Here is an 8719-nt window from a genome sequence, read left to right on the forward strand (position 1 = left end):
GAAATGAGAAGCAGGTGATCAGTTTGTGTGATTGGCAATCACCGATCATACACTTTTTCACGGAAATCGGCCGATTATGATTGGTGGCCGATCGATCGGCACACCTCTAGTCTTTACCTACAAAACCAAATTTCACACCTCTTCACTGAAGAACTGCACAAAGTCTGTTTTGTCAATATTTTAAGATTTTATGTTTTCCCAAACCCTCAGTAACAGCAAGAATATACATCAGTGTTTCAGAACAGTACAAAAAAAACTAATGAATGAAATCACACCAATATCATCTAAAAAAGCCAAACATTACACATACATTTTTAAAGATAACTGCTCAAAAGCACAAATCATCAACATGGACAAAAATCAGCCTCAGCAACCATTTAGGAAAGAATAGAAATACTTAATACAGACAATAACAATACTCATTTTAAATGAATGCATCTTTAATTTATCAAATGCCTCATAACAGTTGGTTCTCAACCCGCGTACTTATTGTAGTTTTATTTCTAATCTGCAATTCATAAGTTTTAAAAACTTTTTTTAAAACTGCTGACAACTACAAGCTCATAGCAAAAACGTTAATTTATAATCACAGAATAAAAAAAGCAATACACTTACCTTGTGGAGTTTATTGATAATCAGGTGGTCAGATTTTAATAAGGTCATCACAATTCTAAAAAATGAAAAACAGAATATACTGATGGTCAAGCATGAGTGTTACATATGATATGTAAAAGACTGTGTCAAGACACTGATGTTTTACATCACAAAGGTAAAGCAACTATTTTTCCATGCAAGGTTTCCTGTGAGGCTGAGCACATTAATAATTTATATTCTTAACCAGAATCAACAATCTCTAACATACAGCCATTATGGGTGGATTTGTCTCCTGAAGAGGTCTTCAAAATGTTAGGTATTTTCAAATATGATTTTCAAATAGGGACAACTTAGAGAGACCAGTAAACAGTCAAGGTTTTGGAGAGAGTACCCAGAGAAAGCTCACTGGGTACTCAGTTGGTATCACTCACAACAAAAACGTTATGGGTTTGAATGGTTTAAAAATCATCAACCTCTAGTGGAGACAACACTGGGACTTTGATGAAGTGTGATTGCTTACATCCAGATTACCTTCTGCAACAGATGAGCAATAACCTTAATGACAATGTAAAAAGTTTTAATTCCTCCTATTTTTTTAAAACCAAGACATTTCTACGCAAGCAGATTAATCTTGTTGGATCAAGTTATTTTTACCATCAGAAAAATCAATATGTACAGTAAACCCTTAAAAGGAATGAGAGCAACATCAATATAGGGTGTACACACCTAAAGTGTGCCATTTAATCGAACCAAATTGGATTTATTTGTACTATGAGGACACAGAAGCACCTGAAGGATGCTCGTACATAACTATTTAATCTTTGAAATTCTTTCAAAGATTACCATCTTCCTTGAAAGGTTGATAATGGAATAACTGTGTCCTCAGCAACTTGCTACAGTAACACCTTCAAACAAACTTCTGGAACAATGTGTATGAAATATCCTTTACTTTGTACATAACTATTTAACATGTTTTCAACATATTCAGTTTATGTCATAATGAACACTATAAAGGTTGGTGAAGCTTGGAGCAGCTGCAGATGTGAAACAAAGTAGTTTCTGAGGAAAAAATAGCTTTATTAAACCCCAAGATAAGACCTTTATTTAACTTCTTGCTGTTGCATTGTGAATCTCCCCAAAAACTCTGGGGTTTGCTTCACAATCTTCTCTCATGATTTCAGTTATCCCTTACTTTTTTTACCACAGTTTTTTTTCTCTAAACTAGTAGATTCTTTGACAATCACCTCTCCTGTCTTTACCTTCCCTTAAAGCCTTCAGTGTGGATGTCTAAAAAGTAAGCAGTCTTCCCCAATGACTGTAGGCCACAAATTGTGTAGCAAAATCTTTTCAATCGTTTCCATGATATATTTTTTATGGATTTTCGTTTAGCATAACCAATAGTTGTTTATAAATGGAATTACCCAATAAATTAGGATTTCGATGGTATACTAATTAAACAGATATTCATAAATGAAGATCCAGGGAATGCTCATTTGAATTTTTGATCAGTTGTTGCCATTTAAAGGACCAAATAACTAAACATTCATCAACATAACCAGTTGGAAACCGTCAGTGCTTCACGGCAGTTGACAAAATGAGTTTAATATAATCAAAAGAAGAAAATAAACTCGTTCAATTAAAATATAAGCAGACAAACGAACTACGAAAGATGTCGCGGTCAAACCAGCGGTCAAGAAGTCAGAATGTTCGAGAAGGAAAGGTTAGCTACAAAGATTAGCTAGCTAACTGACGGACATCTACCGAAACATCGCAGTACACAACCTATATGGAGAAACGTGATTTTGTGTGTCTATTTCTTATTTTAAAAATAAATCTCTAAAGTAAATATATTAACCCCTTTAAAACCTACCAAGGACCACAAAAACGATAGCTTCCATATTTTCTTTGCTCGATGACGAACTTCAAACCGTACATAAACTGATACAGATAAAGGAATACGGGGTTCGCCACTCAGGTTTGCAGGGGCCGGAAAAATGCAGCTATGACTTGTTTGCTTTCCAAGAAACCATGAAGGACCATAACCAGCATAAAATGGTACAGAAAATTTATAAAAAATGTTTTGTAAAGCTTAAAATTTTGAATTAAATGTAAATTTTAGTCACCATTAACTTCTTAATAAATATAGATGTCTATGTCACCTTCTATTTAATTCACTTATTTAAATTAGTAGTAATAGTAGCAGTTTTTGTCCTACAGGATATTAGAAGCACTTTGTATTGCCTTGTTGCTGAAAATGTGCTATGTAAATAAAATTAACTTACCTTAGAAAATACTTTTTATGTTGAAGTCTTACCTTAATCATCACGGTAATATTGTTTAAAATATATTGTTAAGTAATATTTGTTTTTTGCTATGTGTTAAGTCTTGTAGGCTCATATCAATCAATCAATCAATCAAATTGTATTTGTATAGCACATTTCAGCAGCAAGGCTTTTCAAGGTGCTTTACATAATTAAAAAAAATAAAAACAGCATGTGACATTGAATAAACAGTAACATATGTTGCTCAAATGTTTCATACACCACTGTACCTTTAACTTTTAATCTGAAAGTTTATAGTAAAAATAGAACAGTATACAAAATATGAGGCAAATAGAAAAGGAAGAAAATGCAAAACGACAAATTTTACAGACTAAACTAACTATGAATAATAAAGAAATGTGTTTCCACCATCTGACCAACAGAAATGTTTTATTGAAATCTCACAGAATAAAGAAAATTTAAAATTATGACAAGAAAAAACAACTGTTTATTAGTTCCGACATCTCTTGATTCAGCTGCCATGTAAGTAAGTTTCCAAAGACACAATTATTCAGAAGATGTTAAAGCTTTAGCTGCTGTAATATAGGTTGTGGGTTATTTTGCTATAAAATTTTTGTTGGTGGTGTGAATATTCAGTTTGTCTGAAACACCAACAGGAGACACAGGATGCAGAAATGAGACACGTGTGTGTTCTTCGCTGCTACCCGAGACCTGCTGAACTGATGGGAGGGCTGGCTGGGATGATAAATGAGTCTGCACATGCAGATAAAATATGAGCGACAATTTGCTGTCCAACATCTGACATATCAACAGACACTTAGCTGCTGTCCTGTTGCTGTCCCAAATACTGCTGGGAAATTTAACACAGTTATAAAGAACAGCTCTATTTGGATCTCTGGAAATATATAAACACTCTGGACAGCATCAGTAGTGTTTGTATATTTTCTTTAAAGGCTCTACCTAAATTTCACATTAAGATTGAAACGTTTGATCAGTCAGGAATGTGTGCTTAGGTTTTTTAAGATGTAGAAAACTTTATTCGAAATTTTTGTACCCCAACATGTCTCCGCCATGCTTGTCGCTGCCCTGTAAAAAATAAAAAATACAAAATTCAAAATACCGGCAGCTGGGTTGCCAGAATTTAAATTAAATACAGATAACCTGTCTCATACCTGAAGAACTGCACCTGTGCCTGTTTGGTCAGCTGGTTTTCCCGATGTATGCACTGTACAATGGCTGCTGGAAAAGACAGGGTTGTCATTGTGGGCTTAGCATCCAGAAACCCCTCGCTACACTCTGGTTGGTTGTGCAGGAGGCTCCACTTCTGCTTTTCAAAGATGTACTGTTGTATAACTGTGCATTTGTTTGCAGCCATTTCCACATTGAAGTGTAAATGTTGAGTCTAAAATCTCATTATTTAAGAATGATTTTGTACAAAAAAAAAAACAAAAAAAAACCCATAATGAATATGTTTTGTATCACACAGATTCATTCTAACATGTTCAAGGAAAAATAATAGATCACCTTTAAAGTTTGTAGTTGTAGCCTGACATGGTAGTTTAGTTTGTATGGAAACAACACAAATCTTATTTTGACTCCAGTGTCAGCTTGTTCCTGCTGTACTTTTATATACTGCCACTTTCTTTCACGATCTCTCTCCTCCATTCATTTCCAGCATAACTTCAGTATTTTATGTGAAAAACTACTGTTCTTTATAATTCTTGCATGGCCTTTTCTAGGTTAAATCCTCTGCGCAGCTCTATCTCAGCGTGATAGACTCTGTATTCCCAGTTAAATCAGTGACTGATGAGCGGCGTTGGCTGCAGCGCAGTGTCGTCCAGAAACATGGCTTCTAATTGGACAGAGCGAGATTACCGCCACAAGCATTTAATAAGTGTGAGAACTGACTCTCAGCTGAATTAACTCATTTCTGGAAACATGCAGTAAATCTCTGTGGGTAAAGTGAACTTTTTTCTCTTTGCTGTGCTCACTGACCAGACCAATCTCCATTAAATTCACTGGGTAATTAATGACTTATTCTCTGATGTGTGCACTCTGTAACGTGTCACATTCATTTCTCCTCAGTCCTTTCTGAAATGGATGAATTCACAGAAGATGTGCATCCAGAGACAAGATGATTCATTTTCCAATTTCACCACATAAATAATGGATAGGATTATATTTACTGTCAGGAAATGTGCTAGTTTATGAATATAATTTCACTCTTCATTTGCTCCGAACATTGAAAACATTAAAATCAGATGGTAGCAGGTGTATAAGCTGCTGATGGGCGTCAAAAAGCTCTAATGAGCTATATGAGACTCCTGTCTTTCCATTACTCAAGATTAGGTACAGAGGGGGAAAACAATATTGGCTTCGATCCCAAAAAAAACATCAAATAATTAAAATACAGCATAGAATAATTGGTATTTTTTCTGATTCAATGTTTCAAGACACCTTGTGAAAAAAAAAGGTATCAAACATTACATTAAGCTCAGTTCATGATTGAGATTAGTTTAAAAAGTTTCTGTCTAAGTAAACCGGTCACATTGCACTGAGTATTTTAGTGAGCCTGCATGTAGCGACAGTGGAGAGGAAAACTCCCCTTCAACAAAAAGCTGTAAGCAGAACATTATAATTAACTGAAATAAAAGATTTAAATCATTAATGAATTGATAAATTATTTAAATTTAGTTAAACAGTGACGTCTTTATTTTTTTTATCCATCACTGAGTAAAAGAAAGAATAATCCAACTACAAGTGATTTTTATAAATTCTTTTTTTTTAAAAATACAAGATTTTGCGCATTTTTAAAATTTAGTTGTATTTATAATTCTGGAAACAGCTTAAATTTCACATAGCATTATTTTTTGTGGGATTTTTCTATTTCTTAATGGATATTGCTCAATTTATAAAAAAATAAGTAAAATAAAAAAAGAAGAGTAGAAAATTTTAGCATTTTTTTTAAAGAAATACATTGTGCTGTCCTTATTTTTTTTTATCTTGTTTTACATGCAGTCTGAAGAACCACTTGTTAAGTTTCAGCTCTTTTTAGGGTACAACTAACGATTATTTTAGTAATTGATTACTCTATTGATTATTCTGACGATTAAAATATTTGGCACATTATACAGATTTGTCATTTAACCATTTCAGCTTTTTTTTTTACTAAAGTTTTTTAAATACATTAAAAGATACACATTTTATTGCCTAAAATGCAAAAACAATGCATTATTTTAATACATTTGAACCAGGTGAAACTAATGGTTGTTTTTATATTAAATGGAGAAGTATCTATATTTTGTACAGTTTTGTCTTAATTACTGTTCTGAATATATTGTTTTTCAGCTTTTTTGAGTGTCTATTCCCCAGTTAATGATTAATCAATTACTACATTAGTTGACAATTATTTCAGTAAGTGATTAATCACGATTAATCACTTCAGCAGTTAATTTTTGGTTGTACTCTTCCGTTTTTGTCCAAAGCCTTGTCGTTTAGCATGATAGTGATGAGCTTAATGAAACCACCTGGAGGCGTTGGCAGAGAGCCACAAGCCGACCCGTTAAAGCCCCTCATGTTGGCTTGGTGGTGATGGGAAAACCTGAAGCGACGCTGAGCCCGGCTGGAGGTTTGACGAATCCTTGAACTCTCCTTTCACTGCAGGAATGACAGCTCCAAGTGAGAAAACCACAGACACAGAAGAGCAAAACTGCTCTTTTTTAAAGTCTCGCCACTTCAGATCAGAGTAAAAAAACAACCATAAGTCACCTTCAAAGGATTTCTAATGATTCACTTTTATATTCTCTAGGACAGTGGTGTCCAAAGTGCGGTCTGGGGGCCATTAGTTGCCCTTCGATGGATATTTTGCGGTCCCCAACTGCAATTCAAAAATTATACAAATTTGGAATTTTCTCACAATTGAAAATGTAAAGTGCAACACAAAGCATTAGACTTTTTATAACCATGGTTTAACAAAAGGAAAAACCACATTTACTCAAAAATACTTAAATGATGCATCCAAAACCGTTTTTATTTAATTTATTAAACTTGACTAAATATAGCAAACAGTTTGAAAGAAAGTGATGCAAATCCTGTTCTTGTTACTGAAAATAAATTTATTCAATGGATCCCAAAAGAAACTCAAAATCAGATGATTTTCTTTTAAAAGCATCTCTTTTCTTTTTTCAAAAAACCATCTAGCTCTTTTAAAAAAAGTTGTAAAGTTATACAAAAAACTGAAATTTTGAGAGTAATCTCATAAATTGTCTACAAAAAAAACATTGAAATTTCTGAGTTCCAAATGTCAACAATTTTCGAAAGTCAGAAACTAGTTTCTGGCGCAAATATCTTAGGAAACATGAAGACAAAACTAACTGACAGGTAACTTTTCAACAAGATAAAGGAGCGTGTTTCAAGTAAATAATTATTTAATATTAATGAACAAGTTCTAGTTCAATTGGCAGATTATGTCATTATAACACTGGAAAAAGCTCCAATGTCTTGATGAAAATTTACTTGTAAGTTACTTTTGTCATCTCAAATTTACTAACACAATTGCACCAGAAACTAGATAAAACTATTTTGTAAGGTTTTGTGTTTTTTGGAGTGTTGGAGAGAAGAATTGGACCCCTTTCATTAGAAGAACAGTGCAGATCTTAATAGCATGAAGCTCTGGGAAAACGGAGCGTAAGCTGTTTGTGGAGGTCAGACATGGCAGCAGATTAGGTTAATGGATGTAGAAAATAATGCTGCGACACTCCGATGCTGCCAAGTTTAAAAGTGAACACAGATCAATATTCTGATTAAAACTGTCCAGGACAGAGTGAGTGTCTCTGTGTAAATAAACCAGCTGCCTCTCAGGAGATGGCTCGCATTCATCCTTTCATTTCTGGCTACAGCTCAAATTAATTCAAATTACTTAAACCGAAATATCACATTCATAAAAAACGCAATACATTTTTAGATTATCCAGACAAAAAAACAGCAGCATTGTAGCTGAAGAGGTTTCTTTCCTGTGTTCGATCCAAACATTCAGACATTAACTGGTTCCATTTAAACAGCCTTAATTACACAGCGCTGCACTGAATCAATAAAATGCCACGTCTTCCATTTAATGCCACTTTACTCAGAGGTAAACTAATGAATTCATGAATGTCACTGCAAGGGATTAACTTGCTATTGAATAAAACCTGAATGATTCACAGTAAGAAAGGATAAATTTAACCGGATTCTTTATATTTTCCTTCCATGCAGTCAAATTTTCTTGTCATATAAGAAACATGCTGATAATGCAACATATATTTTCTATGATTCTTCTTCTGATGAGTCGTATAAAAATGGGCACATTCTGTAGATTTTTTTATTTAACCACTTAAGCTTATTTTACACTAAATTAAAAATGTATATAAAAAATGCAAATAAACAATGAATTTGATTCCTTTATTAAATAAGGACATAAATAATTAATTGCCAAAAATGCAGTAACCTTACATTCCACTTTATCATTTGGAGCAAAAGATGAATCTGTGAAAAGCTCAGGCCTTTTAAATGTCTTAACATGCAAAACAATGATTATTTTTTTTGATTAATTATATATCAAATATGCTTAATATGAGATTTATTTTTAAGAATTTGACCAGGTGAAGCAAAAACTGCCAGAAGAGGAGATGAAACTAATAAAAGTCCAAGTAACTGAAGATAATAACAGAACGAAGAATCCTGAAATCTTGCAAAAAGGCAGTTAATGTAAATAAAAAGGACTCACCCGAGGTATGCATGCTTTCTTATTGAGTCTTAAACAATCGTGTGTGTGTGTGTGTGTGTGTGTGTGTGTGTGTGTGTGT

The 8719-nt window shown here is 33.5% G+C and overlaps 2 long non-coding RNA genes across 8 annotated transcripts in view; both read right to left on the reverse strand.

The window, feature by feature from the left end:
• Positions 1-2577, reverse strand: part of LOC103146903 (uncharacterized) — a 140287-nt gene extending 137710 nt beyond the window's left edge. For 6 of the 7 annotated variants that reach the window (XR_001663773.1, XR_001663775.1, XR_001663778.1 and 3 more), the window contains exons 1-3: positions 2465-2572; positions 1068-1128; positions 616-670 (exon numbers count right to left, since the gene is read on the reverse strand). This is a non-coding gene — a long non-coding RNA (uncharacterized LOC103146903). Of the gene's footprint in view, positions 1-615; positions 671-1067; positions 1129-2464 lie in introns of all 7 variants that reach the window. The other variant, XR_001663772.1, reaches the window with a different exon arrangement.
• A 6-nt stretch (positions 2578-2583) lies between these two features.
• The window catches only part of LOC107837730 (uncharacterized), a 15461-nt gene continuing 9325 nt past the window's right edge, over positions 2584-8719 (reverse strand). Inside the window, exon 3 of the long non-coding RNA XR_001663779.1 lies at positions 2584-2594. This is a non-coding gene — a long non-coding RNA (uncharacterized LOC107837730). The remainder of the gene's footprint in view (positions 2595-8719) is intronic.

The sequence above is a fragment of the Poecilia formosa genome, unplaced genomic scaffold (genome assembly GCF_000485575.1).
Source record: "Poecilia formosa unplaced genomic scaffold, Poecilia_formosa-5.1.2 Scaffold170, whole genome shotgun sequence".
Classification (NCBI taxonomy): domain Eukaryota; kingdom Metazoa; phylum Chordata; class Actinopteri; order Cyprinodontiformes; family Poeciliidae; genus Poecilia; species Poecilia formosa.